Source organism: Camellia sinensis, chromosome 9, assembly GCF_055761805.1.
Source record: "Camellia sinensis isolate YWXY chromosome 9, ASM5576180v1, whole genome shotgun sequence".
NCBI lineage: Eukaryota > Viridiplantae > Streptophyta > Magnoliopsida > Ericales > Theaceae > Camellia > Camellia sinensis.
In genome coordinates, this window is record NC_138969.1 from 168,776,318 (window position 1) to 168,792,839 (window position 16,522).

General features: G+C 31.6%; 1 long non-coding RNA gene across 2 annotated transcripts; it reads right to left on the reverse strand.

Annotated features, from left to right (window-relative positions):
- Positions 1–2,676: 2,676 nt before the first annotated feature.
- LOC114303441 (uncharacterized) lies at positions 2,677–9,499 on the reverse strand. 2 transcript variants are annotated; one of them, XR_014340571.1, is made up of 4 exons: positions 9,293–9,499; positions 5,246–5,433; positions 3,026–3,097; positions 2,677–2,913 (listed from the first exon to the last, which is right to left on the reverse strand). It is a non-coding gene; the product is annotated as an uncharacterized LOC114303441 (long non-coding RNA). The 2 variants fall into 2 exon arrangements; XR_014340570.1 differs by having other exon boundaries at positions 3,026–3,082; positions 9,293–9,496.
- Positions 9,500–16,522: the final 7,023 nt, after the last annotated feature.

The window sequence follows — 16,522 nt, forward strand, 5'->3', positions numbered from 1 at the left end:
CTTGGGCTAATTCATCATAGATTCTTAAGGTCCATGCTCTACCTACAAGCTTAAAAAATAAGGGGAGTTACGGGCCGATCCTTTATACCGAACTTAATTCCTCTGAGGTCCTAACTCAAAAAGATTTAGCACTTCTTCCTATTTTACCCTTAACATTCAGTCCAAACAAAGAAATCACTCAACAGTTTTATTGTCTCTCTCTGTCAGAATTGTTCGAATCTCTCTCTCTCTCTCTCTTAACCGACCACCGAAGACCACTTCTGACTGCTGGTGACCATCATCACCCTCCAATGACTCCTTTGGCCTTCATCTTTGACTGCTAGCAGCCATTACTAACCTCCAGCAACTACCTCTGAACTTTGACAATATTTTTTTGTGTGGCCATTTTCCATTTCCACCATGTCAATACTACCAGTACCTCCTCAAACAAGGTGGCAACAAGAGAAAAAGAGAAGAATAAGGATGAAGAAAATGAAGGAGAGAGATGAGGAATCTTTACCAGAAAAGAATTCTACACATCCCTAGATTAACACAAAGAATCAAAGACAAATCTAGTAAAAAAAATTTATAATTGACACATTCAGTGATAAATTTAACCACTGTCTGTTGTTAAAAATTACAAAATCTCATCATCATCGTCACAAATCAACATAAGATTCAAAGAAATATTCAGTAATAAATTTATCATTGACTGTTAAAAAATTATAAAAAGAAAATCCCGTAATCATTGTCACAAATCAATACAACATTCAAAGACATTCAATGTTAAATTTATCACTGATAGACACATTCACTAATAAATTTCTCATTGATTGATTGTTAAAAAATTATAAAAAAAAAATCTCGTCATCATTGTTACAAATCAGCACAAAGATTCAAAGACATATTTAGTGATAAATTTATCACTAATAGACACATTCACATAAATTTCTCACTTACTATTTGTTAAAAAATCTCGTCATAATCGTCACAAATCAACACAAAGATTCAAAGACATATTCAATGATAAATTTATCACTGATAGACACATTCATTGATAACGAAAAGAAAATATCATCATTGTAATAAATCAACACAAGATTCAAAGACATATATCAATGATAAATTTAACACTGATTTATTAAACCCTTGTTTACAACAGATTTGGTTTGAGAGAAAGAAAGAGAGAGGGAAGGAGGAGGAGAGAGGCGAGATTTGGAGAATCAATGTTGCTTGTAGTCGTTTGAAGTTGATTTCACAGTAGAAACAACTAGATCAATATAGATCTAGGACAGAGTATAGATCAGTAATGACATAGCGTAAATTGGCGATAGCGAAGATGGTTGGTATATAGTGGCGGTAAATCGAAGCTAGTGAAGTACAGATCGACAACGGTGGAGATGGTTGGCGAACGATGGTGGTGGTAGTAGCCGGTAAAGGTAGTGGTGGTCAATGACAGACGACGGTGGTAGTGGTGGTGGGTAAATGGCCATGGCCATACCACTAGAGAGAGAGAGAGAGAGATATGAACTAAAAACCCAAACCCAAACTCACATCATAGTATTTTGATGGCAAAAAACAAACGGAAAACGCAGCAAAAACGGGGGCAAACAAAACAAGGGTAAAACAGTACAAAAAATAAAGCTCCAGGACTTATTGGTGCATAAGACCAATCTTCAAGACTAAAAGGATAATAACTATAAAAAGCAGGACATACCAGTAAAAATACCTAAAAAATAAACCTACGAGCTTTGGGCTGGATTTGGCCCATATACACCTAATTTGGTCTTTAATTCAAGGTTTAATGAACAAAATGATCTATAACTTGCAAGTCTTATTGACCATACTTATTTACTTCAATATTATATATTTATTTATTTTGAGAACTTATTTACTTCAATATTCATTTTGTTTTTTTGAGAACTTATTTACTTCAATATTCATTTATTTATTTATTTATTTATTGAGAACTTATGGTCCGGTTCTATTGACTAAACTTATTTACTTATAACTGCTACTCATTTTCACTAATCAATATTTCGAAAAAGTGTTGATGCTTTAGGACATTGTAGTGCATTAAAAAAGTGTAGAAGATTTATAGGTATTGAGGACCGTTTTTGCTCAAAAAAAAAAAAAAAAAAAAAACAAAACAAAAACAAACAAACAAACAAACAGAACAAAAGCAATAGCGCTTGAGAAATCTTAATGTGAGCTTGACTTGATTTGTGAAAATTATATAAAAGGCTAACATATTTTTTTTTAATTTTTTATTTTATTTTTCAATTCAAAGACAAAAACATAGAATCATGGCTAAATCAAATTTCTTTTTTTGAAATACAGGTTTTTTATCACATAAAATTATGGTTGTTAATTTGAAATTTTTTTTTTTTTTTTGGGGGGGGGGGGGGGGGGGTCATTAGTGCAATTTTTTCAAATTTAAAAGTTTTAAATGGAATTAAGATTGTCTCCGGTCATTACAATGGACTGCATCATCTAATTTTCTAATTTGGCTTTACAATGGGGTTTATATATATACTAGGTGCATGGGCAACGTGATATAGCACGTGCCCATGAATTGATGTTATGTGTAATTTGGAAATGTGATTACAAACCTTGTGAAATTCATAATATAGATCAAAATGTATAAATAAAATAGAGGCTATAACATTGCACATAATAGAGGTCAAGAACTAGAAATCCTTCAAAATAGGGATGCAGATATTTTAGATCTTCAAAATTAAACAAGAAATCATAAACAAGTTTAGTTATAAACAATGATGGTACATCAATAGATGGCTCATCCACAACATTATCACCTTCAAGCTTTTTCCATTTCTTTTCAAGTATCAGTACCAAAATCTCTTGAATTTGTTTTTCTTGTGGATTGGTTTTTCTTGAAGAGATCTGTGTGTGTAGACAGCAATCCTAGAAAACCTTCAAATTTAAAATTTCATCCAATGGTCATTTTATTCCTACCAAAACCTAACCATTAAACAAGGATACATAACAATAAACAGGAAAAGAAAAGAAAAGGAGCACTTCATACTTGTTAAGAATGCAAGCAATTTTTTTCAGTTTCTGCTATTGCGCCAAATGTTTCCACCTGCAATAATGGCCACTTTTGATATGCGTATGAGATATTGGCATTAATAAAATATAAGCTAAGAAGATTAAGATACAGCCATGTGAACAGGAGAAAAAAATCCATTTTTGGTCATACATGCTAGCAGAAGGAAGCCAACAAGAGGTTCCAGTTTTAGTGATCACATTACCTATCCCATTTGATGTTGGTTAGTACTCACTTCAACATGAAAGAAGTGATGCATGTTCTTATCTCTACTAATATTATGGTTCAGTACTAAAACCTTAACAATATAATACAAAATGTTTAATAATCTAATAAAAACTTTTAGGTTATGTTTGATTGGGCGGTTTAATTGATATTAGCATTTTATAAATCTCTTTGGATTGTGTATTCCATCCCAATGTTTGGATTGTTTCAGAATTATGAGGGATTGAGAAATCTATCAAATTTTCAATTTAACTAATTAATTTGAACACTTTCTTAGTCTAAACATCTTCTGTTATGGGAATACTATGTCCGGATAAACTATTAGTTCGGATCCCAATTTTCTTAGCCAAACATCAGATTATGCATTTTGTTGGATTATTAATACACTCTCAAGATCATGTCCACCAAACAAACATGGGCCTTGATATTTACTTAGAAAATTCTAAACATATCAAGTGAAAGGTAAATTACTTGTCAATTTGACAATATCAAGCATTTTAGCTTCATTGCAACCATGCATTAGTACAAAGACAGGACGGTACATTGTCCTTCTAGTCGACCAAAGGCCTTTTGGAACACACCTGGAGATGTAAATGTGTGCTCATGAGTTAAGATCACAACTATGTCTTGATTAGAAAACTTCAGGCAGTATTATTAGCAACTAATGCCTAACTGTCTTTGGACTTGGATTTTATTAGGCAATCCCTTTTTCTTGAACATCATTACCTAATAAATGACATTCAGCAAAGACATTAAAATTTTCAAAATTATAAAACAAAGAACGAGGAAGAGAGTCAAAACTCAAAACTAAAAAGTTAAGCCATTACCAATTGTCAATCTGTGCAGGACAGTATATAAGTTGAGTATAAGAGGACCAAATATGATTTATTTTGTGAATTGGTAAATATAGGCAGCAACAGACATGAAGTGGCACTGATTTCATAACCAATGTAGAAAATATACCCCCCCCCCCCCCCCCCCCCCCCCCCCCCGACGACAAAAAAAAAAAGCATAACTATTCAATTCATTTTAATAGAAAACCACTTGGAAAATAATAAATTAGTTCGGTCAAATTCAATATGATTGCATGATTCAGTTGTAAGAATTAAGTCTCAGGCATTAAGGACCGATTTTTATGTGCAACTTGGGCCATACAAAGAGTTTGGCCTTTTAGTTGGTCTCAAAAGAATTGCCAACAAAATATTTTCAATGAAATGAAGCTGCACTTTAACGTGCTTCCTTTGTTATTCGGTATAAATTCACTTAGCCAATGGCACAGCAGGGTATGGTTAAAAGAACAAAAACGAAACAAGAAGTGGAGAATCAAACGTTTAGTAGTTGTAAGATTGAGAGGTAAATATGGTTCTTCATTTCCATTCTCAAATAGGAACGAAAAATGAAAAGGACAACCAATCAATAACTAAAGAGAACACTTCTTATCATCAATTTTCAAACTCCTGCAATTCAATTGGTATCCAAGTAGCAAACATATATATATATATATATATGTATAAAGAGGAGATTTACAAGGCAACCATGAGATGAATGAAAGTTGGACGGTCCTTTGCCACAAATTTTAGAACCCTAAAGGATATGTTTGGTTCTTCAATTTGATTAGCGATTTGTTGAGAGAAAAGAAAAGGAGAAAGACAAATGATAAAAAGTGAGCTTTAAAATCCTGATGACAAATGGTTCCCCCTCATCTCATGCATTTTCATCTATTAGAAAACCCTCAAACCCATTTTACAGAAACCCACAGAAACCATTTGAAATAAAGCGACCCGTCTAATTTTGTATAAACCCACTTTAAAACCATTTGAGAAGATCTCTTTTTATCAAAGTAGAGTACTCATGCTTGATATTCATAGGGTGCATATTAGGCATGAAAGCACTTGGATTCACAAAGCATGAGAGCATTCTTCATAAAGCCATTTCAGAAAACAGGAAGCATTTCACTCAGAAAAGAGATCAAACCATTTCGAATGTTGTGATGATGGTGGTTTAATGACCGAGCGAGAGAGAAATGGGGTGAACTTGAAGAGATGTCTCCTGTGAAAACCTCAGAGCTGACTTACTTCTTCAGATAGAAATCTTCTCTTTGATGTATTACAAGGTGGAATTGACTTTGTCAGCACCTATTCATCCAAGGATTGAAAGTTGCCCTAAACTCAAAACAGCATCACTTTCATAATTTCAATAGCTAAATCAAAGTAAAATGAAGTGGATTGGCCTATATAAGATAGCAAAAATGCAAAAAATGAAAAGCCAAGGAAAAACAATGAAAGAGTAACAAAGTCTATATAGACCTAAGACTAAGATTCCCTATAAGTAACACATAACAAAGCACAATTTCCAACAGGGGGAAGGATAAAGTGTAACTAAATTGCAGTTACAATAAGCAGGTGTCTAAATCCAATATTTTATTTAATAGGCTAACAGATGGAAAATGATGAGCTCAGACGAGTGAAAACTTTGTTCTCCCCACATCTGAAATATTTCTACTAAATGTGTGAGACAAGATGAGATGATTTAACTCACGAGAAATTGTGTTTGATTAGTTGGGTATGCAAAACTAAAATGTGAATGGATATTCAATAAGATGATAAATGCTTTTAAACTTGATATTTGAATCAAAAGCTTGTAAAGACTAAATTCATAAATCAACAACCTATGGACTTTTTGTAAATCCAATTACTGTAAAGGTAAATTAACTAAATACTGAGCAAGTATGACTGAAAATAGACATTTTTATACTTTGATGCTGAAGTGCATACCATTACCTTGAGGAATTCTAAACTTCTATGATCGCTGCACAGTTCGCATGTCGATATAAATTATTTAAAATTAAGATGGTTTCAAAATATAAGTAAATCATTTAACAATTTAACTTTTTATTGCAAGTAATTTGTGCTCATATATTATTTGAATCAATCTACTTTGGAGAACCAATGGCTATTTTTAGGATGGACTATGATTGTTAAAGTCGTTTAACAGCCAAAATTCATTTGGTTCCATGAGATTTAAAACTATATATTACTACCCTAAACCATAACATATTTATGGTTTAGTTTTAGATGAGTTGTAGCTCCATTGCAATTTCTTCTAATCTTATATGCCTTTTTTTTTTCCTATTATTTTATCTAATCTATTTAAAGAAATTTTATGTTTATATTTTCTGCCATGGTCACCTCCTTGTCAATTTGTTTTTGAAGACCATGTGAACACCTCAGGAAAAGAAGAGAAAAAAAAAGAAAAGAAAAAGAAAAGATGAGGAAGAAGAAAATACAATTCTAAATTTTGTTCTAATAAAATTTGAGCAAAAACCAACAAAAAAGTATCACCACAACACAAATGCATGAATGTATCAAAAACTTAATTGGTTAGCACAAGAAAGAGTTCAGATATAGCAACCCAATTAAAAAATAAAAGGAGTGCGTGTAACCTGATGCATAATTAAATGCATGGATGCTTGCACAAAATATAACCGAAAACTTAAAAAATAGGGGGAAGAAACAAATAAACTTTGTGATTATCACCAAAATAAAGAAATACCTCATTTTCAGAAACAACTGCATCAAAATACTTTTAAAATAATAAAATAAAATCTAGAAGCATAATTTACCAATTTCTGCATCTCATCAGATTTTTCTAATAAATAATTTACCAAAATTTCCCACCTTGAGGAACAATGTAGTCCAACATCTGCTACAAAAGGGGAAAATGTTTAATAACTCAAAGGAATAGATACCTTAAACACAAATACATAAATAGGTACCAAATAAATGTTGCAGTTAAATTCGAAGTCCAATTAAATTTGTTGAAGGCACTCTTATCACAAAACTCATGAGATACAAATATAGTTTTAATAATATTAAAAACTAAGACAGATATATCACAACCCAATATGCAAATTGAAACATATGGGGAAAAAAAGATGCAAATATATGAAAAAAATTCCAAAGAAAACCTAGACAATCTGGGGAAAAAATCAAACGAACTTGAAGAGACAATGGACTTTATTTGTAAATCAAACTGATGAAGTGGGTCCTCCACAAGGCTGGACCATGTTGATGGTGATGTTCTAAAAAAAGTTGCAAAGGGATTTGAAACCCCCAAAAGAACAGCAGAACAGGTTCTAAACAGTTCCGATTCGTAGCTCGAAAGAGCGTGGCTCGAGAGTGGCTCGATACCAAAACGACGTCGTTTTGGTATATATATATATATATATATTTTTCTTCTTCGCGTTTTTCTAAAGATGACGTAGAAGAAGAAGAAGAAGAAGAAGAAGAAGGAGGAGCTGGGTTCATCAACATTAACGCCGATCATCAACATAAGGAGCTGGGTTCATCAACATAACCTCTTAGTACCTATCAAATCATTTGGTAAACCTCTTCGCCACCAACCCATACCCTTGGGTGTGTTCATCAACATCAACATCAACAAAATGAAAATTGTTTTCTTCTTCTTCTGAACAATTTTCTTCATCAACAATTTTTTCTGAACAATTTTTTCCAAAAAATTTTCTGAACAATTTTCTTCATCATTTGGTAAACCTTTTTTCTGAACAATTTTCTGAACAAAATGAAAATTGTTTTCAGAGAACAAATTTTCTGCAAATTGTTCAGAGAACAATTTTTTTGCAAATTTTTTGCAAATTGTTTTCAGAAAATTGTTCAGAATTTTCTTCAACCCAAAATTGTTTTCTTCATCAACATAACCTCAGAAAATTGTTTTTTTTTTTTCTACGTTGCTGGGTTCATTAACATCAACCAAAAAAAATAAATAAATAAATAAAATTTGTTGATCAATATCAACAAATTTTTTTCTAAACAAATTTTTTTTTTGTTCATCAACATCAACAAGATTTGGGTCGACATAAAAAAAAAAAAAAAAATTTGTTGATCATCATCAACAAAAAATTTCCTTTCATCCTCAAATGCAGATCTACTGGAAAGGGGATCGCCATCACCGCCGATCACCGACCGCCATCACCGAGAGAGAGACCGCCATCAACGCCGATCTTCCTTCTCCTCTTCTCTCTTCCTCTTCTCTTCTTTCCCCCCTCGTCTCTTCCTCTGTATTTGAACGCACAGAGAAAGAAAGAAAAGGAAAAAAAAAAAAACCCAAAACGACGTCGTTTTGGGTATTCGGGCCAATTTCGAGCCAACAAATTCAAGCAACGGATCATTTTTCGGTACTAAAATATAGCAAAAAATAGCAATGGTAGAGGGCCACAATTTTTGTAGCTCAAATGGCTCGAAATTGCCAAAACGATGTCGTTTTGAGTACAAAACAACTTCGAAATTGCCAAAACGACGTCGTTTTGACAATTTCGAGCCATTTGAGCCACAAAAATTGTGGCCCTCAAACATTTTTCAGCGAAAAATAGGAGAGAAAAAAAATCAACTGAAATGAAAACAATCAGCAAGAGCAAGGCAAGAAAGAAAATCAAACCTGAAGAAGAAGCAAGACATTATTTAAACAGAAAAAAACCAGGAAACAAAAATCAACACAAACTCAAAATCAACAAATTTGAAAACCCTAAAAAATTATAACTATACCATTTGAAGTAAAAAAGAAAAGGAATTAATTGCATACATATATAGAGATCAAAACAAGTAGAGATGAAAAGTATTAACAAATTACTTATTGCAACTTTGGTCAAAAGGCAAAATTAATTAGATTTGTCTACAAAACTCACAAATAATCAAATAACCCTACCAAGGACAAGAGGAAAAAAAAAAATTGAAAGAAAAGCAGAAACATAAAAACCCTCATTTCTACTTAATTACCCCTCACCATTGTAAGGGAATAATTATTCCGTAGGAGAGAATAAGGAATGACCATTCGAAACCCATTTCAAAAAATAATTCAAGATCATTTCAGAGACCCATTTCAACAATAGATAGAAGACATATTTAGAAATCAAACCATTTCAGAACTGAATTCAAAACTATATCACTCAGATCAAATAACCAGATTTCAAAAAATAGAGAGAGAGAGAAATAGAAGTTTTGTTACCAGTGATGATGGTGGTCCGGCGGGAGAGCTATTCGACATCGTCGATTGCCATTGGACTGTGAGAGTTTGAGATAAGAACAAACAGAGAATTCTGAGAGAATACATTCAGAAAATATTTTCTGAGACGTGCGTGGCTCTCTCCCACTCACAAAAAGGATGTAGTCCCAAATATTGTAGCACAAGGAGACGTGAAACGAGTAGAGCCGAATGGAGATAGGCTGATCTCGAATTCGATTGTTTGGTTTGAATTTTTTGGATTAAAATTTTTAAGAATTAAATTTTTTAGTTTTTGTGTTTTTTTATTTTTAGTAAATATTTTTAAAATTTTAAATATTTTTTTTATTTTTTTAGATGCACCTTATTTAGATGTATCTAAAAAGTATAAAATTTGTGAAAAAATATTTTAAAAAATTAATATACATAAAAATATAAAAAATGTTTTGAATTCTCGTATTTTTTTGTATTGTTGGTATTTAGGGGTTGTTTGGGATGACCTAAATAAGTGCACTTTTTGTCTTTTTACGAAAAGATGTGTAGAAAAGTAGAGAAGTGATGTGATGAAAAAAAGATAAAAAGATGGATTATTTTGGTGTTGCCAAACTTGACCTTAGTGAATTTTTAAAAGATTTCTTTCACAATTTTTTTACTTTTTAGGTATATTTATGTTAGGTATGTCTAAAAAGTAAAAAAAAATTGCTTAAAATATTAAAAAAATTCAGTAAAAATAAAAAAATATAGAAAATAAGAAAGTATAATTTTCTGAAAAGAATTTTTGGAAAACTCTAACCAAATGTTTATTTATTAAGCTTGAATTCGGCGTGATAGTTAATTAGATTTGAATTTGACTTAATTAGTTAATATTAATAAAATTTGAGTTTAGCTTGACTCAATTGGATAAGATTTTTTTAAATATTATTTAATAAAAAATATTATTCATATTATTTAATATATTTATTATATAATTTTAATAAAAATAAACAAACCGATTTTTATAAGCCAAATTTGAGTTCGAATTTGATTCGTTTAAACGAGCCAAGACGAACCTTTAACAAATCGAATCGAGCCGAGCCTGTTTGTGAATAACTTAATTCATTTGCAGCCCAACTCCTCATGGGCCCCTGTTTGTGAACAATGTAGTCCAACATCTGCTACAAAAGGGGAAAATGTTTAATAACTCAAAGGAATAGATACCTTAAACACAAATACATAAATAGGTACCAAATAAATGTTGCAGTTAAATTCGAAGTCCAATTAAATTTGTTGAAGGCACTCTTATCACAAAACTCATGAGATACAAATATAGTTTTAATAATATTAAAAACTAAGACTAATATATCACAACCCAATATGCAAATTGAAACATATGGGGAAAAAAAGATGCAAATATAGGAAAAAAATTCCAAAGAAAACCTAGACAATCTGGGGAAAAAATCAAACGAACTTGAAGAGACAATGGACTTTATTTGTAAATCAAATTGATGAAGTGGGTCCTCCACAAGGCTGGACCATGTTGATGGTGATGTTCTAAAAAAAGTTGCAAAGGGATTTGAAACCCCCAAAAGAACAGCAGAACAGGTTCTAAACAGTTCCGATTCGTAGCTCGAAAGAGCGTGGCTCGAGAGTGGCTCGATACCAAAACGACGTCGTTTTGGTATATATATATTTTTTTTTTCTTCTTCGCGTTTTTCTAAAGATGACGTAGAAGAAGAAGGAGAAGAAGAAGAAGAAGGAGGAGGAGCTGGGTTCATCAACATTAACGCCGATCATCAACATAAGGAGCTGGGTTCATCAACATAACCTCTTAGTACCTATCAAATCATTTGGTAAACCTCTTCGCCACCAACCCATACCCTTGGGTCTGTTCATCAACATCAACATCAACATCAACAAAATGAAAATTGTTTTCTTCTTCTGAACAATTTTCTTCATCAACAATTTTTTCTGAACAATTTTTTTCAAAAAATTTTCTGAACAATTTTCTTCATCATTTGGTAAACCTTTTTTCTGAACAATTTTCTGAACAAAATGAAAATTGTTTTGAGAGAACAAATTTTCTGCAAATTGTTCAGAGAACAATTTTTTTGCAAATTTTCTGCAAATTGTTTTCAGAAAATTGTTCAGAATTTTCTTCAACCCAAAATTGTTTTCTTCATCAACATAACCTCAGAAAATTGTTTTTTTTTTTTTTTCTGCGCTGCTGGGTTCATTAACATCAACCAAAAAATAAATAAATAAATAAAATTTGTTGATCAATATCAACAAATTTTTTTCTGAACAAATTTTTTTTTTGTTCATCAACATCAACAAGATCTGGGTCGACATAAAAAAAAAAAAAAATTTGTTGATCATCATCAACAAAAAATTTCCTTTCATCCTCAAATCCAGATCTACTGGAAAGGGGACCGCCATCAACGCCGATCTTCCTTCTCCTATTCTCTCTTCCTTTTCTCTTCTTTCCCCCCTCGTCTCTTCCTCTGTATTTGAACGCACAGAGAAAGAAAGAAAAGGGGTATTCGGGCCAATTTCGAGCCAACAAATTCAAGCAACGGATCATTTTTCGGTACTAAAATATAGCAAAAAACAGCAATGGTAGAGGGCCACAATTTTTGTAGCTCAAATGGCTCAAAATTGCCAAAACGGTGTCGTTTTGACAATTTCGAACCATTTGAGCCACAAAAATTGTGGCCCTCAAACATTTTTCAGCGAAAAATAGGAGAGAAAAAAAATCAACTGAAATGAAAACAATCAGCAAGAGCAAGGCAAGAAAGAAAATCAAACCTGAAGAAGAAGCAAGACATTATTTAAACAGAAAAAAACCAGGAAACAAAAATCAACACAAACTCAAAATCAACAAAACCCTAAAAAATTATAACTATACCATTTGAAGTAAAAAAGAAAAGGAAATAATTGCATACATATATAGAGATCAAAACAAGTAGAGATGAAAAGTATTAACAAATTACTTATTGCAACTTTGGTCAAAAGGCAAAATTAATTAGATTTGTCTACAAAACTCACAAATAATCAAATAACCCTACCAAGGACAAGAGGAAAAAAAAATTGAAAGAAAAGCAGAAACATAAAAACCCTCATTTCTACTTAATTACCCCTCACCATTGTAAGGGAATAATTATTCCGTAGGAGAGAATAAGGAATGACCATTCGAAACCCATTTCAAAAAATAATTCAAGATCATTTCAGAGACCCATTTCAACAATAGATAGAAGACATATTTAGAAATCAAACCATTTCAGAACTGAATTCAAAACTATATCACTCAGATCAAATAACCAGATTTCAAAAAATAGAGAGAGAGAGAAATGGAAGTTTTGTTACCAGTGATGATGGTGGTCCGACGCGAGAGCTATTCGACATCGTCGATTGCCATTGGACTGTGAGAGTTTGAGATAAGAACAAACAGAGAATTCTGAGAGAATACATTCAGAAAATATTTTCTGAGACGTGCGTGGCTCTCTCCCACTCACAAAAAGGATGTAGTCCCAAATATTGTAGCACAAGGAGACGTGAAAACTAGGGGTGGGCGCGGGTCGGTTGCGGCCACAGAACCTCCAATCCGCCATCCGTCCGCCAGATTGGCGGATTGAAGAAAATCAATCCGCATCCGTCCGCCAATCCGGCGGATGTGGATTGAGCGGATTGGCGGTTTGGCGGATGGATGCGAATCGGTTTGGCGGTTTAAAATTTTATAAATTTTCAACATAATTCAACTTGTGCACTTCCTCAAACAAAAAAAGAAAAAAAAGAAAAAGAAAGTATTACAGTCAATGACTTAAAAAAATATTACAATCACTGTATGCCTTATCTAAAGAAAAAAAGTTTGAAACTTTAGAATATCATGATCACTGCATGCCTCATCCACATATTATAATCACAGTATGATTCATCCCCATAAAGTATTACAATCTGTGATTCTTAAAATATAATAACAATTCAAATCACCAAAACTATGAACAGAGCAGTAGTAGAGATTGAATGTCTCTGTATTGTTACATCTACATATGTGTTTGAAAACAAAAACCAACCAGCATATATCATATTTTCTATTTATTATTTTTAGAGTTACATTTAAAAACTAAAAAATATATATGAATAATACGTTTATTTTTTTCAATTCAAAAAATATATTCAAGTTGAAAACTTTTTTTCAACAGAATATTTAAACTATTTTTCAATTGAAAACACAAATATAATATTTAAATAAATTAAAAATACAAAGTCTTATAAATTACTAGGGGTGCTCGCGATTTGGCGGTTTGGCGGTTCGGTTGCGGCCAAAAAATCTCAAATCCGCCATCCGTCCGCCAAATTGGCGGATTTGAGAAAATCAATCCGCAACCGTCCGCTCGTCATCACGCATCCGTCCAAAATGCGGCGGATCGGTTTGGTTCGGTCGGTTTTGGCCGATCGGTATATCCGCTGCTCACCCCTACGTGAAACGAGTAGAGCCGAATGGAGATAGGCTGATCTCGAATTTGATTCATTGCGTTTGGTTTGAATTTTTTGGATTAAACTTTTTAAAAATTAAATTTTTTCGTTTTTGTGTTTTTTTATTTTTAGTAAATATTTTTAAAATTTTAAATATTTTTTTTATTTTTTTAGATGCACCTTATTTAGATGTATTTAAAAAGTATAAAATTTGTGAAAAAATATTTTAAAAAATTAATAAATACATAAAAATATAAAAAATGTATTGAATTCTCGTATTTTTTTGTATTGTTGGTATTTAGGGGTTATTTGGGATGACCTAAATAAGTGCACTTTTTGTCTTTTTACGAAAAGATGTGCAAAAAAGTAGAGAAGTGATGTGATGAAAAAAAGATAAAAAGATGGATTATTTTGGTGTTGCCAAACTTGACCTTAGTGAATTTTTAAAAGATTTCTTTCACAAATGTTTTACTTTTTAGGTATATTTATGTTAGGTATGTCTAAAAAGTAAAAAAAAATTGCTTAAAATATTAAAAAAATTCAGTAAAAATAAAAAAATATAGAAAATAAGAAAGTATAATTTTCTGAAAAGAATTTTTGGAAAACTCTAACCAAATGTTTATTTGTTAAGCTTGAATTCGGCGTGATAATTAATTAGATTTGAATTTGACTTAATTAGTTAATATTAATAAAATTTGAGTTTAGCTTGACTCAATTGGATAAGATTTTTTTAAATATTATTTAATAAAAAATATTATTCATATTATTTAATATATTTATTATATAATTTTAATAAAAATAAACAAACCGATTTTTATAAGCCAAATTTGAGTTCGAATTTGATTCGTTTAAACGAGCCAAGACGAACCTTTAACAAATCGAATCGAGCCGAGCCTGTTTGTGAATAACTTAATTCATTTGCAGCCCAACTCCTCATGGGCCCCGTTTGGTAGAGTTATGGAAAAGTGATTATAGATTATAACTTAACAGATTATGGCTTATAATTGTGAATTTAAACTGTTAACCTGTTTGGTACAGCTGTGGAATTATGGATTTAAGCAGCTGAATAGTGTTTGTTTAATAAGCTGTAAAATATCTTTTTATTGTGTAATTATCATTTTTGCCCTTATATGATATAAAAATAATTATTTTGTCATTTTTTTTCAATTTTAATTAAAAAAATTATTTCATTAATAAAAGTTAATATAATTAGTATTACAAAAATTATCATTTCATTAATAGTATCAATTAGTATAAAATTATTTCATTTGTTCATTATAATTTAATTAGTGTCAATTTTAATTAGCATCAATTAATACTAAAATTATTAATAGTATCAATTAGTATAAAATTATTTCATTTTTTCATTATAAATTAATTAGTGTCAATTTTAATTAGCATCAATCAATACTAAAATTATTAATTGTAGCACTTGTGTCCTTTAAAACTTTTGGTAAGTGTATTTGAATCATTTATTCCATTTTGAGAATCTTTGGTGATGTTGTACCTTAGTTTTAAAGAAGTACAAATTGATTTAAACTTGTTGGGATTGCTCGTTCACGCTTGTTTACGTTGAAAAGTTGTTTGGGAATTTAAAAATCTTGTTCTAGGGTCGACACCGGTCTTGGTGATGTCGACACTTTTTTTTTTTTTTTTTTGGCCACAAGGGTTGACACCAATTTGGGAAGGGTCGACCCTTGTTTTGAAAATTGCTCACTTCATTTTGGTGTTGACACCAGTTTGGGAAGAGTCAACACCTGTGATGCTGTCAAACATAAGTGTTCTAGCTTTTCTTCATAAGGGTTGACACCTGCGACTTTTTTTCCAGATTTTTCAATCAGTTTGGGGCCTACTTTTTGGGGATTTTGACCAGATATTTTGGGTTGACTTTGCGGCTTATATTTATTTTGACCTAGTACTATAAATAGGTCCTCATTTAACCTTTTTCTTTACTTTTTCTTCTTTTTTCTCTCTCTAAGCCGTAAGACTCTCTCTCTTTCTCAAAAGCACCTTTTCAATCAAAGATCCTTAGATTTACTTACTTGAAGGCCTCTCCCCGCCTTACTCCTTTGAGATAAATTATAGAGCTTGTCGAAGGTTTCATTTTGATTGGAGCAAAATGTCATTTCTCCTCCGTCGACTTTTGGGCTTTTCTTCCTTCTTCCTCTTCTAAGCTTGAGGTAAGGACTTTCTATACTCTTGTATGATTTTTAACTTGGGTATTTGATGATAGTGCAAGTAAAGATTGGGATTTGGATGATTTTAGACAAACCTAGGGTTTTGATTTAAAATCAAACACGGGTTTATGGTGAATATGAGATAAATGGGTATGGGGTTTAAATATGAGATCTTGTTGTGCAGTTAATTTTGGTGTTTGGGTTGATATTTGGTAAAATGGGGATTTTTGCCCTAATTTGATTAAATCATTATTTTGCATAAATAATTGGGATTAACATTGCAAATGTGAAATTGGAAGGTTATGGTTATGGATGGTGAAATTAGATATATATTATCTTACACTTTTGGAAGTTTTGAATAAACTATTTATCTTGAGATTGAATATCTGTTTAGGGATAATTGTTTTGAGCTATCGATAGAGGATAGTCATGATTGTTGTAGAAATTGCATAAAGATTAGGTGAATGGAAACTAATCTCGTATTGAATGTCATTGAATATGACCATGTGTTAATACATTGTATATTCATCATATTTGGGAGGAGAAAGGGGATGGACTCCATTGAATTAAGTTGGTCTGTTTGTCCCGGATGAAAGTCCTGAAAACC